This window comes from Haliotis asinina, chromosome 7 (assembly GCF_037392515.1).
Source record: "Haliotis asinina isolate JCU_RB_2024 chromosome 7, JCU_Hal_asi_v2, whole genome shotgun sequence".
In the NCBI taxonomy this organism is placed as follows: Eukaryota; Metazoa; Mollusca; class Gastropoda; order Lepetellida; family Haliotidae; genus Haliotis; species Haliotis asinina.
Genome location: NC_090286.1, coordinates 10,982,788 through 11,005,462, shown reverse-complemented (window position 1 = coordinate 11,005,462; position 22,675 = coordinate 10,982,788). Strand labels below are relative to the sequence as shown.

The 22,675-nt window shown below is 39.1% G+C and overlaps 1 protein-coding gene across 1 annotated transcript in view; it reads left to right on the top strand.

Annotated features, from left to right (window-relative positions):
- Nucleotides 1-11,973: 11,973 nt before the first annotated feature.
- Nucleotides 11,974-22,675, top strand: part of LOC137291267 (tyrosine-protein kinase receptor Tie-1-like) — a 54,577-nt gene continuing 43,875 nt past the window's right edge. The window contains exon 1 of the mRNA XM_067822570.1: nucleotides 11,974-12,016. The gene's annotated coding sequence lies outside the window, so the exon portion shown is untranslated. The remainder of the gene's footprint in view (nucleotides 12,017-22,675) is intronic.

Below are 22,675 nucleotides of genomic sequence, written 5' to 3'. Positions count from 1 at the left end.
GTTAAATGAAATTTAATATGTCATTGGAAACATCAAGGTACATAAGTTCTTGGAAAATGCATATGTTTATACATGGCAATCCTGTTGAATGACAGTGTTACTTTGACAGTGACAGGTGACTCAAAGGTGTTTGATACACAGATGATAGAAAAACTATGATCAAATTCTGACATAATAACAAAGATTTTCACCTTTACAGTACTGCTTGATGATATTTTGAAAATCTTCAGACATCTTCTTAGCAGAAACCAACAACCAACAACCAATGTTTACCTCACATAAATCAGCCTTGTGAGTGCCTTATGATATTGAAATTTTTAATAAAGATATTTGATATATATATATATATATATATTTTAGATCACAAAATCATTCAAAATATAATGTACCATGGCACAGATGTGTACATATGATGGATTGTTTTTAAGTTACTTTTAAATTTATGTTACTTTATGTCAATGATTATAAATTTAGAATTTTTATGGGGCAATTTTATAAACCGAAAAAATGTACTTTTTTAAAGATTTTGATGTGAGCAACAGCGTGACCCACCACAATTTTTTAGGTGTGCATTCTAATTTAGTCTCTTCATGTGTGGTGGAAAAATTGGGATGGGTCACGCTTTTGCAACACTTTTCTATCACTGTGAAAATCAGAAAATGTAGGTTTCTAGAAGAAATTGTGAAATATGTTAACTTTGAGGTCTTCAAAGAGGAAAACTAACAACACTAAAAACATAAAAATGCAATTGGAGGTAACTTCAACAATTAATTTAGCCCCTTTTATGCCAGAATTATCGTGTTGTAAAATTTTGATAATCATGACATGTTGTGGGCACACACACACAAAACCAATTATGACAATATTGTGTCCAGTAAAGCCAAGCCAAAGACTTACTGAGCAATGAAATTTAGTGCTCAGGGCTCGGCATGGCCAGCCTATTGGTTGAACCGGGCCCATTCAACCACCCATCTACGTGAAGTAAGGGTCGAAGGGGTGTGTTGAGCAAAGGAAACACGGTTACAGGCTCCCAGTGCCGTCAAGCCCCAGACTCCCGTCCTCCACCGACACAAGGCCGCAACCCACGGCAAACAGGTTGGTGGACCAAATATGCCATCGGATCCACACGGGGGTGTTGGCAAGCTCTTAACGTTATCCAGCACCCACCACGAGGAGGTGGCTCGCTACGGGTGCCATTATTGTATAAAATATGGAAAAAGTAGTAATAAAGAAATTGCTTATTTAGAAACATTCGAGGGAACTCTTGAAAGTCTACGAAGAAAATCCAGTGATCCGTTCTTGAGATAGCTTACTGACAGTTTAATTAGGTGAAATCTTCAAAGTGTCACCGTGACCTTGAAAAGTATGTGAAGATCACCAAAATTGACTTGACCTTGCACCTTCTCCAGATGAAGCTTGGTGTTGCATATGAAGAAAATCCAGTGAACCGGTAAATCCAGTTAACATGCAGCTTAACTGTCTATAACCTCAAAGTGTCGGTGTGACGTTGGAACGTATGTGAAGGTCACCAAAATCGATGGTTTCTGCGTCATCCCTAGATAAACCTTGATCTTGGATATGAAGAAAATCCAGAGAACGATTCTTGAGATGTCATGCTGAGAAGCACGCAGTTTAACATTCCGAAATCTTCAAAGCTTCGCCATGACCTTGAAAATAATCAATTCCACGCACCTGCTATCGATAGAAGTTGGTGTTGAATATAAAGAAATCCAGTGAACGGTTCTTGAGATATCTCGCTGACAAGAGTAAAACCTTAAAGTCCCCTTGTGACCTTGAAATGAAGCTCAAGTCCACCACACCTCCACACCTTACACTTTCTTGTAGTATGATACACTTAGGTGCCAAATATGAAAAGAATCTAGTCAACGGGTCTTCAGATACTGCAATTCGTGCGTTAGGACGGATCTCTATACTAATTCGCGTTTGGCACAAAGCAAAAAGTAATTAATTTCCTTTAGAAACACAGGATTAAATAAGGACGTGAATTAAAAAAGATCCTTTAAAGATGAATCTGTAAAACATTGATCTGTTTCAATGAAAAATCAATATAGTCAAGCAAGACATGCCTCACCATGATTCTTTCTCCACAAAGGATATATGTATGCAGAGAGGCAGTCGGATACTGTGTGAGTGAGTTAATATTTAATATCAGATCCGCAACATTGCAACAATATCATAACGAGAAGAATTTAATATATATTAAAATCGAAATAATTAAATTTAGAACGCACAAATCTGTCATCGAAGGACAGTAAACATCCTGGACTATCAAAGCTCTTAATTTAAAATTAGTACGCTGTGACAAAAATAAATTACTTTAGACAACGGTACAATTATAATATAAAAAACGGACTCTAGATCACCAACAACTGATCATCTTGCTAGAGACAATGGGGACCTCCAGTACTTATGCTACCTATATGGACCCTAGCTAGATTTATACCAACTCGTCCTGGCTGGCCAGTGTAGTCAAGGTTTGGCAAACTTATTTTACAAAGAGTGAGTGAGTGACTTAAAATTTAACGTAAAATCGGCAATATTTCAGCCATATCGTGACGGGAACGTAACATTAAATTGGAATATATGAGTATTATAAAAACCTGTCGACGAAGGACAGTAAAACAACTATGACATCACAGAAAAGAATGTAAAACTAGTAGCTATGCCTAAAACAATGTATCTATAGAGGACAATACAATATAAAACTGGGCTATAGATTGCTAACAACTATTTTACAGAGACATACTAGCATGGTCATATCACCTGCCGATACTCAAGACTATCGTGACATTCACAGGGTTGGTTACCTTGAATTGTCCTGGTAGATTTACATTACCTGAAGTATGTAAATAACTTCAGCCATGAAATCTCTTCCTGCTGTTAGTATCAGGGTGACAGTGTGAAACGTATGAGAGGAGCTGTATTCCGCCTCCTCTGGGAGTTTAACATAAATCAGTGACAGTGTATATCTAATCATCGCAAAGTACAATCGCCAGTGGCTGAAGGGATGGTGTAAATGCAACTAGGGTCCAAGCAGGTGAACAAAAGTAATGTAAGTCCCGATGGTCCCTAGTACGGTGATCTACTTTTAGTTGTTGACGACCTATTGTTATGTTATGTTTTGCCCAAATTCATCTGTTAGTTTTAACTTCACATGCTGGTTTCATGTTCAAACTGTGATAATCTAGTTGTTTTATTGTCCTTTGACAACAGGTTTACAAATACATATTCTTTGTAATCTTCAAATTTGTTCTCGTCACGACATGGCTGAAATACGGCCTACGTTGACGTTAAAAATAAACTCACTGAAAATACTAAGCACATGCACATGCAACCAAAAAATCAAACATAATTAAAACACATTTATCACTTATTCATGACATATAATATACATTGCTACTTTTAAAGCAATCGCGTACAATCGCAATTCAAAAGTGCAATATGTTGTACTTGGGCTTATTTCCCCCGAAACGAAGCCCTCGGGAGACCGAACCCAGTCGTAGCGGGTGGATCTGCACTCAAGTGTAACGACGGCTTCCGATGGGCTGTTTCATTTGCTTATATGCTGAGGGTTCATTGTGTGTACAGAAAGATGATCTGCTTGAGGGGCATTTTAGAAATATGGCGAGTCACAAGAAAGTAAGATTCTTTATGGATAACAACTTCTTTTTGTGTACTTGATGCGTCATTTCAGTATGGGTTCATATACTGTTGTCAAACAAAAAAAATCATATACACTAAAAGAAGTTGTTATCCATGAAGAATGTATATAGAGATGTTAGGTTTTGAAAATACATGTTCTCTGAATTTGCACTCGATCCCATCAAAAATTATCTCAGTAGAGATGGTAAACTACTGCGTGGCTGGAATCTATCATTCGTCCAAGTACAGAGCAGGACTTGAAACAGGAAAAGAGTTTGCACTCATCCGGAAAAATATGAATGTAGTTTGTTTGCAACCCACAGACATAGTGAGTGAGTGAGTGAGTTAATATTTATCGTCACATCGGCAATCTTGCAGCCATATCGTGACGAGAACAAGTAATACTGACATTGTAGAATGAATGAATATAAGAAAATAAAACCCTGTTGACAACGAACAGTAAAAACACTAGTATATATCACAGATATACATTTAAGACTAGTGACTAGATCTAAAACAGTTTAACTATAGTGAACAAGACAATATAAAAATGGGCTATGGATTGCTAACAACTGAAGGTAGATCACCATACAAGGGACCATGGGGACTTACATTACTTTTGCTACCTGCATGGACCCCAGCTGGATTTACACCATCCCCTCAGTCGCTAGCAATTTAGGCACATATAACCATAGATTTAAAAGAACACATATACTACGATTAAAAGAGCGGAGTGTTTGAATTTACTTTGAACGTTTGTGGACTTACGTACCCTCTCAGGAGGACAATAATTTTACAGTACTTTAACCCCCCTCGAGGATACAGCCACGAACAATCTTAGTTACTAATTCAAAATTCCAATCATAAAATATTTATATATTTACAATTCTTTTAACAAATCTAATTCTTTTAAAAATGCAATAATTAAATGACCACTGTTATTGTTAAAAAGATCCTTCATAGTTCGGGATTTAAAATAGTTATCCCTTGTGATGGAATATTCAACACAGTCAAGCAAAACATGCTTGACCGTGATTATTTCATCACAAGGGATGCAGAACGGAGGATCCTCACCTTTCAATAAGTATTCATGAGTATATCTCGTATGGCCAATACGACATCGTCGCAAGATGACCTCTTCAAACCTGGACTGACAACCCAAGTAGGTATAACCAATATAGGGTTTTATTGCATGTAATTTATTGATACCCACTTGGGTGTCCCACTTCCACTGCATCAGATCACGGATATACGCTCTAATTGCAGCTTTATAATCAGAGTATGGAATATGGAGTGGTATCACAGATTTGTTGAGTGCTGCCTTGGCAGCAAGATCGGCCATTGTGTTGCCAGAAATGCCCACGTGGCTGGGTAACCAACAAAAGACGATGTCGTATTGGCCAGTAGCAAGATCATTATACAATTCAATAATTTCAATTAAAAGTGGATGTTTACAAGAAATAGTTTTAATCGCCTGAAGACAAGAAAGGGAGTCTGAGTAGATTATATATTGTTTATGTTTCGGGTGTCTTCGAATATATTTAAGAGCTGTTAATATGGCGTTAGCTTCAGCTGTAAAAATAGAACTGTTATCTGGTAATCTAGAAGACATTGTTCTGGATCCAATGACAGTGGCACAAGCTACTGCGCCACCGTCCTTGGACCCATCTGTAAATAAGGATGTATAATTGCTATATTTATGCTTCATTTGATTATATTCCTGTTTATATTGTAAGTCATTAGTTTCTGATTTTTTAAATGTAGTTAATGTTAGGTCAACTTGTGGCCTAACCAACTGCCAAGGAGGAGAAGAAAGAAGACGGGAGGGGGCTATGTTTTCCAGCTGAATGCCAGCTGAAGAAAGAAAGGGTTTCACTCTATGCCCTAGAGGTGGAACCAGAGAAGATTTCTTGTTGTATAAATCTTCATAAAGGGGATTGAAGACACAATTAAATGCAGGGTTAGATTCATTAGAGTATAATTTGGTAATGTACTGTAAAGTTAATTTTATACGGCGCTGCTCAAGAGATGGTTCATCAGCCTCAGCGTAGAGACTGTCGATAGGCGATGTTCTAAAAGACCCAAGACAAAGTCTTAGACCCTGGTGATGGACAGAATTAAGAAGTTTAAGGTTGCTTTTGCAAGCTCCACCATATACGATGGAGCCATAATCGAGTTTTGAACGGACAAGTGATCTGTATAAATGTAGGAGAGTTGCTTGATCCCCTCCCCACTTTGAGTTGGATACCACTTTTAATACATCGAGTGCCTTCAAGCATTTTGTTTTTAGTGATTTGATATGCGGCAAAAAGGTTAAGTGGGAATCGAAAATTAGACCCAAGAACTTGGCCTCCTTTACAACTTTGATGGGAGAACCATTTAAAAATAGTTCTGGGTCCTTATGAGGCTTATATTCTCTACAAAAGTGTATACAATTAGTTTTTGATTTAGAAAATTTAAAGCCATTTTCTAGACACCATTTATTTATTTTGTTTAAACACAATTGCAATTGCCGTTCGATAGTATGCATATTTTTACCACGACAAGAAATATTAAAATCATCCACAAATAATGATCCATCAATTGAATCATTTAAAACCTTGGATAAACTGTTTATCTTGATGCTAAAAAGTGTTACAGACAAAATGCTGCCTTGTGGAACACCCTGATCCTGATTATAATGGTCAGACAGGGTTGATCCCACTCGGACTTGAAACTGCCTGTCTTTTAAAAATTGTGAGATAAAAAGAGGCAAACGACCCCTTAAACCGAAGTCATGTAAATCCTTTAAAATGGCATGCTTCCAAGTGGTATCGTATGCTTTCTCCAAATCAAAGAATATCGATACTGCATGTTGTTTATTGACTAAAGCGTTTTTGACAAAGGATTCAAGACGTACCAAATGGTCAATGGTACTACGATTTTTCCTGAAACCACATTGAATATTTGTTATAAAATTATTGGTTTCAAGATACCAAGTCAATCTATTGTTTACCATTCGTTCCATGGTTTTACAGACACAACTCGTTAAAGAGATTGGCCTGTAATTCGAAGGATCAGTATGATCCCGGCCAGGTTTTGGTATGGGAACTACAATGGCATTACACCATGAATCTGGGAAGGTCCCTGTTGTCCATATCGTGTCAAATATATTTAGCAGTGTTTCCAGGCATGATTCAGGTAAATGTTTCAGACGTTGATAATGAATACCATCAGAACCTGTTGCTGTATCATGAGCTTGCTCAAGGGCTGTATATAGTTCATGTAATGAAAATAGTTCATTATAGTCTTCACCATTGTCTGAGTTAAAATTGATCTTTTTCTTCTCCTGCTGTTTCTGGTATTTCTGAAACTCAGGGACGTAATTTGATGAAGACGAATGTTTGGCGAGAGTTACACCAATCTTATTGGCAATATCACCCCTGTCTGTCAATACATCGTCACCATCCTTCAGATGGTGGACAGTTGATTTGCAACCTTTACCCTTTATTCGTTGAATCATATTCCACACTTTTGAAATTGGTGTGCGGGAATTTATCTTGGAAACATAATTTCGCCAAGATTGACGCTTATTCTGCTTGAAGGCGCGTCGAGCCTTAGCATTTAGAATTTTAACTTTGTCTAAATTATGGACTGTAGGATGTCGCCGAAAATACTTCTCGGCCTTCTTCCTGTTCTTTCTGGCCTGTTTACATTCATCATTAAACCATGGTTTACGAACGTGTGGGGTTGCAGAGGACTTAGGTATAGTTTCATTAGCTATATTCTTCAGTTTATCAGAGAATACCTGAATCGGATCCAGACTATTGACAAAAACATCATTATTCAAGTTTTCAGTGCAGCGTGTCCGAAATAATGGCCAGTTGGCCTTACTAAAATTCCACCTAGTTGCAGGTGGGTTATCAGTAGGATTTATAGCTGTGAGAATTGTTGGAAAATGGTCACTTCCACAAAGGTCATCATTGACTGACCATTCAAACTCATTGTATATATCGGGATCTGAGAGTGACAAATCAAGTGCAGAATACGTTCCTGTACCAGGATGTAAATAAGTAGCTGATCCATCATTAAATATGCATACGTTGTTATTAGATATGAAGTCTTCAAGTATTTTCCCTTTATTGTTAGTATTAGTACTTCCCCATAAAGGGTTATGTCCATTAACATCACCCATGATAATACAGGGTTTGGGAAGTTGGTCGTATAGCTCCTGAAGATCAGACGGCTGAACAGTTGAAGATGGTGAAATGTACAGGGAACAAAGCGTGAACGTTATTTGTAAAGAAAGCCGTATAGCAACAGCCTGAAGATTGCTTTTAAGTGGAACAGGGCTATGAAGAACATCTTGCCTCACCAAAATAGAAGCACCACCAGTGGCTTTATCACCTGGAGGTGAAAATGAATGAAATGAGTTATACTGGCGCAAGTCAAATCTATCTGTACTTTTCAGGTACGTCTCTTGTAAACTAAAAGCTGATGGTTTCAAATCTTGTGATAATAGTTGAAGATCATTAAAATTGTTTCTAAGGCCTCTGCAATTCCACTGGATAACATTATGAGAGCAACTCATGGGGGCTCAATAGGAGAGCGTGAACGAGACGAAGTCCCTTTATGCTGGGATGACTGTGAAGGGCTTGTCTCCATATCTAGTGGTTCATAGGTGTTATGAACCTCTACAGGCACTTGTAATGGTAAAGGCACCTCAATATGTTTAAGGGCCCTGGCTTCCTTTCGTCTTAGTTGTTTCTGTTCTTTTCTGGACATTGTTGTTTTCCTTTCAGGTTCATGGTGATTTTTTGGTTCAGGCATCATGTCTGTCTGGGTGGATGTTCCTGTATCCTCATCAGAAATTGCATACAGAATGTTCTGTTTTTCTGAGACCCAGGAAATGGAGGTCTGGCACTCGTGATCAACTTTTGGACGGGAGGTAGATACAACAGCAGAGTAAGTTTTTTGTGAGGAGATTCTATCAGTGACTGGTAACAGTTTCTTTGCCTCAGCAAAAGATATATTATTGGTATGTTTAAGTTTGAGAATTTGAGCTTGTTGTTCAATATATTATTGGTATGTTTAAGTTTGAGAATTTGAGCTTGTTGTTCAAAGACTGGACAGGATCGTGATGAGGACATGTGATCTCCATGACAGTTTGCACATTTGATGGCATTTGTGCAGTCGGCATTCTCATGTTTCTCACCACAACGAGAACATTTTGGGGAGTTTTTGCACGTGTTAGCACCGTGTCCGAACAACTGACATTTAAAGCACCGGAGTGGATTAGGGATGTAGACTTCTACCTCAATATTAAAGTACCCAGCTTTAATTGATTTTGGTACTGTAGCAAGACAAAACGTCAACAGATACGTGTTTGTTTTGACAGTGTTATCGCCATCTTTTCTTGTAAATCTTTTCACAGAGGTGACACCTTGAGACTTAAGTTCTGCTGCGATATCAACTTCCGACATGTCACAGAGACATTTTGCCCGATCACGAACAATGCCTCTACACGAATTCAACGTTCTGTGTGGTGACACAGCAATCCTTGTATTTGCAAACTGACGAGCTTTAAGCAAATTAACAGCCTGTTGTTTTCTGGCACATTCCACCAGCAAGGAACCTGTTCTAAGCCGAGTAACGTTTTTCACTTCGCCGCATATTCCTGCAATTGCTTTTGATATTGCAAAAGGGTTCAGTTTTAATGGTTGTCCTTCAATTCCCTGGACAACCAGGAAACGGGGCCAAGAATCTAAATTTGTTGTTTCTGATTCATCATCAGAAGACGAGACAGTTTCTAGGTCTACATGTTTTCTCTTGGATTTAGATCGAGAACCAGAGAGTTGTTGGGAAGCCATAATGAATGGACGTAGATTCGACATCCCTGCTCCCCACCCACCATGGAGTGTCAACAAGGACGGCGTTAAAGTGGAAACCAACGATGAAACACCAGGGTTACAGGGATGTTATACTCAAGCAATACAGACACAGGTAGCCAATACTGTCAAAAAGAATAAATGTCAGGTTGGTTCCATCCATGACAATTTCTAAAGACAATTAGAACCTGGAGGTCAGTAATGCCAGATTGGCCCATGAGCCACTGCCTTCTGGCATAGTGCTCTAGGCAAAACAATATCATGAATAATTTGAATTTAGAATAGCCAAGACCAGAAAAATAGATGTGTGCAATAATACTAACTATGCACAGGGCCTGGCGTGACCAGCCGACTGATTGAACCGGGCCCATCCAACCACCCGTCCAGGTGAAGTCAGGGTCAAAGTGGTGCGTCGAGCAACAGGAACACGGCCGCAGGCCCCCACCGCCCTCAACCACCAGGATCCCCCCCCCCCCACCGACACAGGGCCGCAACCCACGGCCAACAGGTTGGTGGACCAAATATGCCCCCGGGTCCACAACGGGGGGCCGGCGAGCACTTAGCGCTACCCAGCACCCACCACGAGGAGGTGGCTCGCCACGGGTGCCACCCACAGACATAAGAATAGGTCATGTGTATCACACCTGCCTAATTACATAATATGGCAGAGACGGGACTCGGGTGCACGAGTCATAAATCAATTCATTTTGTTCATGTCGTATAGTCTGATGGGTGTTAAGTTCAAATTGCGCGTGGTCAATGATTGAAGCTGTGTACTGCATGTTGTCTTTAGCAGACAGGCAGACAGACATATAGGTGTAGATAAACCAGACACTGAGCTTTCTCTGAGACAGAGACTGCTTACCACAATCAACAAGTTTTTTTCAAGTAACGAGTAGATTATTTACTTGTTTGTGTACACAACCAAGATTAGACTACTGCTCACAACCTATGTGCATGCATACTGTTTCAAGCTCCGCGAACCTATTCACTGCGCATGCGTTATGGACGCAGCGCAGCACAACTGTTGAAACCAGTTTGCCCCCAGCGCTGGGGGAAATTTAGTGAAACGTTTGAACTCCGATTTCGCGGGCTTGTTTTTCATCGCGTTTTTTTCAACTTTGTAGGTTGAATTTGGGCATTTTTTTATGATTTGTTTCGGTAAGTGCATACCGGAAGGTAAGGTACAAGAATCTGCAAAGTTGTGTTTTACGTTGCATGTGACCTTTAAATATGGACCACGATACAGAAATCGTCCGGCCACGCATGTAATTATCCAAATAATCCACCTTGACCTCCCGATCAGTCGCCACAATTGATCAGAACTTGAATCCCCACTATGATATTTATACATGAACTGTTGGATATAACTTGTCGACTGAGAGGCATTTGTGTAACAGATGTTACCACATTCATCTTCTTTGTAGACAATGTAGCATTGTTGCTTGTCATCGATTTAGTGTTGTGCATTTGTTACAACGAAACAGCATACACTGGCCTTGATAATACGTTCGCGTTTGAAATACACGGATATGATTGAATAGGCCAAAGTGAGTTGATCTTGCTAACTCGAACTACTTGAAACCATCTATGCGTATCATGAACGTTCGACTAATCCGACTCTACTTTAATACCTGTCCTAGCGATGTGAAATCAATCGCTCCACATCGTGCACGCTATGCAAATAGGATACTTTATGCATATTTGGTATATTCATATGAACCGTTCAGTTCGACTTGTCAAGACGACTTAAACATACTTCCAGCTCTTAACTACCGGACATTCAACACATCTGCTTTAACACATTCAGGTTACTGAGAGATACTGACCAGTAGAAGTTTTTTCTTTGGGTTCAATACTGTCTAATAAGATCGATCTTATTAGAGCAAACGAGTTAACCTGTTAAGTCAATGTGGTCATATAAACGAAAGTCGAGTTTGAATAAAACGAACACTATGTACATGTTTGTTGACAATCAAGTGATTGACCTCTTGAGCATCGACCTATACAATCATGTCATCGTGTTGTATGACATGTAGAGGTCACTGAAGATCAGTTCCTCACTGCTCACCGTGCATAAGCACCTTTGGACAAGGAATGTAGGTTGTGTTCTCGTCTGTAGCTACCTGGGTCATGACATGTTCGATGTGCACATTATGACGGATCCTTGCAACGTCTATCCTGGTTTGATATAATTTCCTATGCTTTGCATGCTTGGGTTCACCTTGACACAGGTGTATGAATAGGTTTGTTAACGATAACAGTTGCTACTCGTCATAGCGTTCATTGTTAGAGGCAAATAAAAGACCAATACAGAACGTCAGCATTGTGTGAGAAGCATGTTGTTGTGAACTTTGACCTTGAAAAACCGTCCCGTTGAACAGGTTCGTAATCCAGATCAACTTCCTGGTTTGTGCGTCAGTGTTTGGCAATGGCTGTGAGTGACGGCTTTGTGATTTTACTTGCGAGTTTCAGCCTCGTTTCAGGTATGTATTTTCGTAGTATACATGTTTCTGCGCCAACACAGGGTTTCATGGATCTGTTAGTATTTCTAAACTGTTCAGAACCCTGGCGTGATTTAAGAGTACCTACACAGAACGGAACAGACAACATTGGTGTTGATCAGTCGATACCTGACTGTTACTGCACATCATGTCGGAAGATCATAGCACTAAACTGACCCTTCCACGATTCAGAATTAGAAGACTTCTCACATTTGTCATTGCACAAGTCGTGTCTGTCGTAAGTCATTTGTCACCTGTCGATCATTGTTTAGGCTTGACGCGTGTTACCGGTCGATATTACTTCCCGTCTGAAGTAATCACCAACCTTGTTATTGTGTCGATGGCAGGCATATTAGAACTCCTGGGTATTAGAGAAAGCAAACGGCGATGAAGAGCTGGAAGCATTGCCATGATGTCACTTTGATTTGTCTGCACAATGTGTCCCCATAATGTTGGTTCATAAACCCGAGTGTGGCGGCTACGCTGGTTCATAACTTGGTGGCAAATGTATGCTAATACAAGAAAATATTATACATACATTGTGACGGAAGCACTCAAGACAGCTGGCTTGATGTTTTCTCAGTATCAGGTAATAACTTTGGAGTTATTATTATTCCTGGGAAACAAATCTGGTCACTCTGTCATCACACTATCTCTCTCACATAACGTTAGCAGAGAAGGAGGTAAAGGATAATGGAAATTCAATGCCTTGCTGTTATACCATAATGAATTTGTGTCTCATGTTCAGGGGATCTTATGCGAAACAAAAATTGAACGCGCAGATGATGAACAAATCAACGACAATGTTGGTCCAATGATTTGGACCTTAAAGATCTCTAACGGTTTATTCTTATAGACATTACTTCTGAAAATACAAGGATTTTCATCATTGATAGGAAATGGATAAATGTGACAAAATGTAACAAAATATGAATGAACAAATACTTTGAGACAACTCAAGACTTATACGAGAGTCTGAAAATATGAAAAAGGAAAGTAGGGGACACTTTTTTTTATAGGAACATGACTTATGTGGTATGAAGGAATACAACCATAAAATTAATTTTGCAACTCGAAGAACAGAGATTATACACATAAAATAATCAATAAAGTGATAAATAGTAATAACTCTGGACGGAATACAAAAAAGAAATGAGCTAAACATTTTTTTATCAGACATTAAATGCAAAGCAAACTGAAACTGACCACCAAGTGTCTCAAAACCTACTAGACACTGTTGATTTCTAAATGAAAAATATATATCATTTACATTAACAACATTAACTAACAAAACTTAACAATGACTCGTTTCTAAAGACAGTTAAGAAATTAGTGAAAATTGAAAAAAAAATCATTGCAAATATGAATGTGACAGCCAACATTTCCAGTAAGAAATGACAACCTTTGATAAATATGAATATACCATCTTCCATTAACTGAACTAATGACACATATTCAAAATATTTTCTTCACTAGTATCATTATTACCACTACTACTCAGCGTGTTATTTACCACACTGTGATTTCTGTACAATGTGTTGTGTAAAAGTATTACTTCATGATCTTTCATAAACATTAGTACACTTTCTTCTCTTGCATCAGTTTGTTCATCAGTATAGCTACCTTGTATGAACTGCATGAACTTGTACGTTCTTGTACGAACATGTAACCATATACAGTCCCCGGTATGGTGATATACCTTCAGTTGTTGGTGATCTATGTTGTCGGTGGTTTATATTGTATTGTCTTCTTTAATTCCTTTTTTTTAGTTTTATCTGCTAGTTTTATGTTCATATCCAGTGCTTTTATTGTCCTTCGATGGGACGTTAAATATTAACTCAGTGTAACCATATTTAACATATCGCTGTATCTGTTACTGTAACCCTGGGGTTCTGAAATAAAAAATGAAAAGGCATGGGTCATCGGAGAAATGAAAGGGAAATACGAGAAACTTTCACAGTTAGACATGGCCGATAAACCTCGGAGTTTGCCACGTACTTCATTGAACGGTACAAAATTAGTTTAAAAGTTAGTTTACTACACACTTATGGTGAACTTCAAACCAAACTTGCTTATCTAAATCAATTCACCTAGATTTAGATATGTAAACTAAATGTGCTTACATCGCCAGCCTTGTTATTGTGTGGATGTCATTCATGACAGAAAACGTTGTCTGTGTTAAGAAATGCATACAGAGTTAATGAAAATGAGAGTAACGTCATAAGACCACTTCACTGAAAGGGTGATTGAGTTGCGTTTCATTTATAAATGTGGCAGGTTAAGAAAAAAATCTATGTGTGCAAATATTGACTCACTCACGGTCCCCAAAACCTATGCATACTGGCTGCGACACTTTATCTCAACAACGTATGTTTATAAACCCGTCTGTGAAGGTTGTGACAGTGTGTCCCATAGGGATGGATGATAAACCCGGTTGCGATGCACATGATAATGTGGCCCTATTACATTTAAATAACATGATATTTGACTTATGGGTAGCCTACACAAGCATGGTTCAGCCATAAGTGTTTCCCAAACTGGAAACTGGTTCTCCAATAATTCCTTGTTCAAGTGAAAAGGATAATGATGTGTATCACATAATAGATCTCATCCTATCGAATATGACCTGTCAAGGTCCGGGGTAGAATAGGCCTTCAGCAACCCATCCTTTCCAGAAACGACGACTATGCTTGTCATAAGAAGCGACTAACGGGACCATTTAGTCGGGCTCGCTGATCGATGCTCATGCTGTTCATTACTGGATTGTTTCGTCCAGACTATTTACAGACCACCTCCACATAGCTGGAACATTGCCTCAATGCGGTGTAAAAGTAAACTCACTCACTCACTCCTATCAAATATAATACACGGAGAAAATGTAAGATCAATTTTAGTTTTAATTACCTTATTTGTTAAACGAGTACATTCATAAATACTGGTGATGAGATTTTAGCATGATAACACCCAGCATGCAAGCTTGACAGGAAAATGCACTAATGTCACATAAGAGTAATTAAAATCTCTGTCAACATATTTATGCTTTACATATATCATATGATTACCAGGTTTATAACTTCAGTACATCATCGGCACTTCTGCGTGACTTAAATTGAGCAAAAATAAACATATACCTGGTACAGACCCTTAACTGTCTTACCTGTAGGGAACGATGCTATCAACAACAAGCAGTCACAGCCTAACTTTGATATGTCCGTTTATTGTTTCGTGAATGTTTATCTCCCACTGAGTGAGTGAGTGAGTTAATATTTAACGTCACATCGGCAATATCTCAGCCATATCGTGACGAGAACGTTAAATACTGAAATGAAATATATGGATACTATAAAAACCTGTCAACGACGGACAGTAAAACAACTAGAATATCACAAATGGGATTAAAAGTAGTGTGGAATGTTAAAACTAATATCACTATTCCGACAATACAACATAAAATCAGGCTATCAATCGCCATCAACTGAAGGTAGATCACCATACCAGGGGCCATGGGGACTTACAGTACCTTTGCTGCCTGCATGGACCCTAGTTGGATTTACATCATCCCCTCAGCTGTCAGCAATTTAGTCACATCTAGCCAAAAATTAAAAATACACATATACTACGATTAAGAACAGTGGAAAGTTTAAATTTACTGTGAATGCTTTTGGACTTACGTACCCTCTCAGGAGGAAAATAATTTTACAATACTTCAACCCCCTTCGAGGGTACAACCACCAACAATTCAAGTTACTAATCCAAACTTCCAGTAATTAAAATACATCTATTTACACAACATAACATTCAAAATTCAACCAAAAAATCAATCTCTTTTAAAAAACCAATAATTAAATATGAATTAACGCTAGTAAAAAGATCCTTCATTGTTTTAACTGTAAAATACTTATCCCTTGTGATGGAGAATTCAACACAGTCAAGCAGGATATGCTTGACCGTGGTTCTCTCATCACAAGGGATGCAAAACGGAGGATCCTCACCTTTCAAGAGGTATGAATGGGTATATCTAGTGTGGCCAATACGACATCGTCGTATAATGACCTCTTCAAATCTGGATTGACAACCCAAGTATGTGTAACCAACAAATGGTTTTATTGCATGTAATTTATTGACACCTACTTGGGTGTCCCACTGCTTCTGCATCAGATCACGGATGTAAGATCTAATGGTAGCTTTATAATCAGTATAGGGAATATGAAGTGGTGTCACAGATTTGTTTAGCGCTGCCTTAGCAGCAAGGTCAGCCAAAGTATTACCAGAGATTCCAACATGGCTGGGTAACCAACAGAAGACAATGTCATATTGGCCAGTCGCAAGATAGTTATAAAGTTCAATAATTTCTATTAAAAGTGGATGTTTACATGCTAGGTGGTTAATAGCCTGAAGGCACGAAAGAGAGTCTAAATAGATTATGTACTGTTTGTGTTTAGGATGTCTTTGAATATATTTAAGAGCAGTTAATATGGCGTTTGCTTCTGCAGTAAAAATAGAGCTGTTATCTGGAATTCTAGAAGATATTGTTCTGGATCCAATGACAGTGGCACAAGCTACTGCGCCACCGTTCTTGGAACCATCTGTAAATAATGATTTGTAATTGCTATATTTAGTTTTTAATTGATTATATTCTTGTTTATATTGTAATTCATTAGTTTCTGATTTTTTAAATGAAGTTAATGTTTGGTCAACTAGTGGCCTAACCAACTGCCAAGGAGGAGAAGCAAGAAGACGGGAGGGAGCTATGTTTTCCAGCTCAATGCCGGCCGAAGAAAGAAAGGGTTTAATTCTGTGTCCTAGAGGTGGAACAAGAGAAGACCTCTTGTCGTACAAATTCTCATAAAGCGGACTGAACACACAGTTATAGGCAGGGTTAGATTTATTATAATATAACTTAGTGATGTATTGTAAAGACAGTTTTATACGGCGTTGTGTAAGAGATGGTTCATCAGCCTCAACATAGAGACTGGCAACAGGTGAGGTTCTAAAAGATCCAAGACAAAGTCTTAGACCTTGGTGGTGGACAGAATCTAATAGTTTAAGGTTGCTTTTACAGGCTCCACCATATACAATGGAGCCATAGTCAAGTTTAGATCGTACCAATGATCTGTATAAGTGAAGGAGGGTAACATGATCCCCTCCCCACTTGGAATTTGAAACAACCTTTAACAAATCGAGTGCCTTCAGACATTTAGCTTTAAGGGATTTAATGTGTGGCAAGAAGGTTAAATGAGAATCGAAAATTAAACCCAGGAACTTGGCCTCCTTTACAACCTTGATGGGAGAGCCATTTAAAGATAGTTCAGGGTCCTTATGCGGCTTTTATTTCCTACAAAAATGTATGCAATTAGTTTTGGATTTAGAAAATTTAAAGCCGTTTTCAAGGCACCATTTATTTATTTTATTTAAACAAAGTTGTAGCTGCCGTTCAATAGTACGCACATTTTTACCACGACAAGAAATGTTAAAATCATCCACAAAAAGTGATCCATCAATTGAATCATTTAAAACCTTGGATAAACTGTTGATTTTAATACTAAATAAAGTGACGGACAAAATACTGCCTTGAGGGACACCCTGATCCTGATTGTAATGATCAGACAGGGTTGAACCCACTCGTACTTGAAATTGCCTGTCTTTTAAAAACTCTGATATAAAAAGAGGCAAACGGCCTCTGAACCCAAAATCATGTAAATCCTTCAAAATGCCATGCTTCCAGGTCGTATCATAAGCTTTCTCGAGATCAAAGAAAATCGATACAGCGTGTTGTTTATTTACTATAGCATTTTTAACGAAGGATTCTAAACGTACCAAATGATCAATGGTACTACGATTTTTCCTGAAACCACACTGAATATTTGTGATCAGGTTATTGGTTTCAAGATACCAAGTTAATCTATTATTTACCATACGTTCCATGGTTTTACAGACACAACTGGTTAGAGATATCGGTCTGTAATTCGACGGATCTGTATGATCCCTGCCAGGTTTTGGTATTGGGACTACAATGGCATTACGCCATGAAGGGGGAAATTCCCCCGACGTCCATATTTGATCAAATATATCTAAAAGTGCCATTAGACATGGCTCAGGTAAGTGTTTCAGTAGCTGATAATGTATATTATCATCACCAGTTGCCGTGTCATGAGCTTGCTCAAGTGCAATATGTAGCTCATGTAAAGAAAACACTTCATTGTAGTCTTCACCATTATTTGAAGCGAAATTAAGTTTTGTCTTTTCCTGTTGTTTCTGGTATCTCTGAAACTCAGGAACATAATTTGTCGATGATGAATTTTTGGCAAGTGTTTCTCCAAGTTTATTTGCAATTTTAGGTGTGTCAGTAATTAAATTGTCATCATCTTTAAGATGGTGAACAGCAACTTTTGAACCTTTGCCTTTAATTCTTTGAACCATGTTCCATACCTTAGACATTGGCGTACGTGAGTTAATTTTGGAGACATAGTTCCTCCAAGATTGCCGTTTATTTTGTTTGAAAGTACGACGCGCCTTCGCATTGAGTATCTTAAATTTGTTTAAATTATGGACAGTTGGGTGACGACGGAAAAAATTTTCTGCCTTTTTCCTCGCTTTCCTGGCTTGTCTACAATGTGTATTAAACCATGGTTTCCGTACATGTGGAGTTGTAGAGGACTTTGGTATACGTTCATCAGCAATTTTATTTAAAACGTCAGAAAATAATTGAATAGGATCGGTTATATGACTGAAACATTCGGGTCTTAATTTAGATGCACATATAGTTTGAAATAACGACCAGTCTGCCTTGGCAAAATTCCATCTGGTATATGATGGAGAGTCAGATGGAGTATTTTCTGATAATATAGTTGGAAAGTGGTCACTTCCACAGAGGTCATTGTGGACTGACCAATCAAATTCATTAAGTAGAGTAGAGTCTGCAAGAGACAAATCTAGACAAGAGTAGGTGCCAGTTGCAGGATGCAGATAAGTGCTTGAATCATCATTGTATATACACAAGTCATTATTGGCTATAAAATCTTCCAGTAGTTTACCTTTAGTGTTAGTGTTTGTACCACCCCAAATTGGGTTATGGCCATTGAGATCACCCATTATGATGCAAGGTTTAGGAAGTTGGTCATAGAGACCTTGTAGATCAGACTGCTGGAGTGCTGAAGAAGGCGGAATATACAGAGAGCATAGTGTAAAGGTAACATGAAGAGTTAGTCTCACTGCAACAGCTTGGAGATTTGTTGTGAGTGCTACAGGACTATGGATAACATCCTGCTTTACAAGGATTGAAGACCCTCCTGTGGCCCTGTCACCCGGAGGTGACAAATAATTATATGAAACGAACTGACGTACATCAAAAGCATCTGTCTGCTTCAAATAGGTTTCCTGCAGACAGAAGGCCGATGGTGCAAAATCCTGGATTAGTAGCTGTAACTCATTGAAATTGGTCCTTAACCCTCTACAATTCCACTGTACTACAGTTTTGGAACGGACTATCTTTTAGGGGCATTGATTGGGGATCTGCCCCGCACTTTTTTGGTGGGCGACAAGCTATGTGCCCTTTGATGGGTGTGTTCGGACACTTCCATGTCCTCAAGCGAACCATATTTATTATAAAGTTGAACACGATTTTCTGATCCTTTGGAGACTCTGCCACTCTGAAGTTTTTTAGAAAGATCTGGCCTTGGTTTGGGTTTACTTTTAACAACCTGTTTGACATTTGCACTGGACTGAGATGGTGCTATCTCCTGTGGTGTAGATGTGTCATGATTACTCAAAGACTCAGATTGGATTTGGGCTGAAACTGATGTTTGGGTGGATTGTTCCGGTGAAAACCTCTCGGGAGTATTAGTTTTCACCCATGTCAAGTCTGTTTGACAGGTTATTGATGTAGTTTTGACTTTGGATTGTTTTAGGGTTGAATCTGATAGTGGTCTAGTTACTGATGCATACGTTTCAGTTAGTTCTGGAGATTGTACAAGTTTTTTAGCTTCTGCAAAACTGATGTTTCTAGTAAATTTAATTTTGTTAATCTCCATCTGCTTTTTCCACATCGGGCACTCCTTGGAGGACGACGAGTGTGCTCCAAAGCAGTTGGCACACTTTCTAAAACTGCCCTCACAATCTTCCGTCACATGCGTCTTCTCACTGCAGTGACCGCACGTGACAGACAACGTACAGGTGTTCACACCGTGGCCAAACTTCTGACATTTGAAACACCTGAGAGGGTTGGGAATGTATGTTTCAACCCTGATATTGCAGTAGCCAGCCTTTATGGATTGAGGAGCAGTTGGAGAAGAAAACGAAAAGAGATACGTATTTGTTTGATGGATTTCTGAGTTTTTACGGGTGGTAAATCGTTTGACAAACATGACGCCTTGGTCTTTCATTTCGGTGGCTATATCCAGTTCAGTCATGTCAGAGAACAATCGATCCCGATCTCTTACAATACCTTTACTTGTGTTTAGAGTTCGGTGTGCAGAAACGGACACAGGTGTACCAACAAATGATTCAATGGAAAGGAGGTTGGATGCTTGCTGTCGTTTGCTACATTCAATTAACAAAGCACCTGAACGCAAGCGTCTAATGTTTTTCACGTCTCCTGCAATGCCTTGAATGCCTTTAGAAACCGCAAACGGATTTAATTTCAACGGTGTTTTATCAATAGTTTCAATCACTAGAAACCGTGGCCAGTAATCAATAGATTGTGAAGGTCGCTGTTCATCATCGTTGTCAAGTGGACGTTTAGTTTTTTTTGAGGGAGTTTCGTAAGCCATGGTGAATAAGTCATTTTTCATCATCCGAGCTCCCCACCCACCACGGAGTATCACAAGGACAATGCTAAAAACAAGCGGATCTCCAGCTTGAAGCACCAAGGATACCCGGATGATATACTCCAGCAGAAAAATTAAAGAATTATTCCACCAGATTGGCCCATGAGCCACCGCCTTCTGGGTATAAGCATTAGACTCTAGGCAAAGTTCATAACATCAGTTTTCAAATCTAAAATGTTTTGTTAGTGAAAAGCCAAGACCAAAATTGAAACAAACACAAAATCAAATTTGTGCAATTACATGAATAATCCCCGCACAGGGCTTGGCATGACCAGCCGATTGGTCGAACCGGGCCCATTCGACCACCCGTCTAGGCGAAGTCAGGGCCAAAGTGGTGTATTGAGCAACAGGAACACGATTGCAGGTCCCTATTGCCCTCAACCACCAGGATCCCCTCCTCCGCCGACACAGGGCCGCAACCCACGGCAAACGGGTTGGTGGACAAAATATCCCCCCGGGTCCACTACGGGGGTGTCGGCGAGCTCTTCGCGTTACCCAGCACACCCCACGAGGAGGTGGCTCGCCACGGGTGCCATCTCCCACTGAGAGTTGTTATAAGCATGTTAACCCTTTATCGGTATACACATTGTTGAGTGTATGTGCATCACAGACAACTTCCTGCATGCAGAAAGGCATTTACAACCTCTTAGCCCCTATTTCATTAAGACATACTAGACGTGTTCATATCACCTAACAATACTCAAGACTCAGGTCGTCGTGACATTCACACGGTTGGTTACATTGAAGGGTGCACTGAGATATTATGTGTAAATACCTTACGCCAGTAATACCATTGTGAAATGTTTGAAAAGAGCTGTGGCCTGTCACACCATACTTCTGCTGGGCTCTCCTTTGAGTTTGACATAATTCATTCACATTATATATCTAAACATCACATAGAGTTTATCATGGTCAGCCTGTTTAGATCGTTTTACATGACCATATGACTGAGTGAGTTACTTCAGATTAACATTTCAGCCATATCGTGACGAGAACATGCTTTTGTTCTTTCAAAGGCATTTAGAAGTTGGAGAAATCAAACTAAAAGTGCTTTATGTTCAACTTTTTTATTATGTAAGGTCACAGCGTTTCGAGACAGATTCTAGTCTCTTTTTCAGGTGAAGTGAGGGTAAACTAAAGGGTTGTTGTATATATACACATAACAGTAGACTGGTAACAATCTTTCCAGATGATAATTGACAAATTGAAGTACCTGAAAAATAAAACCAACGAAGTACTCATCAAAGTTGTCAAACATACATTAAATATTACTATTTCCATCTTTTTGAGCGACTGGGTAACATTTCGGCTTCCGTCGCCTCGAACATCGCGCACGGACACGATGTTTCAGGCTAAAATATATGCATGAAGCATTATTGTCATTGGTCACAACCTACATCGATATGTCCACTTAATTCCATGATATACGTACAGGTGGAGTTTTTTTGCGTATCACATTTAGGATAGTGTGATCTCACGCAAGACATTCGCCTAAATCTAAAAGTGTTCGTTTAGGTCGGTATCCGTTGCAGCAATATGGTTGGCTGTCTTAGGTCACGTGTACTATCTTGATAGCAGAATGTGGCAGAAAAGCGTCATTAGAAACCAGTCTTTATCCAATAAAATCGCTTCTTACAACTCTGAACCTACTCTTGGCAAGGGTACAGCGATCATGTAGAAGCCCAGAGCTTTTGAACGATACCCGTCATCAAATACATTGCCTCACATGGCACTCGTAAAAAAATTCCAAATCAGCGGTGTTTCCCGTTATTGCATAACGTTACACAGCCAAAAGCCATTGACATCGGCGACCATG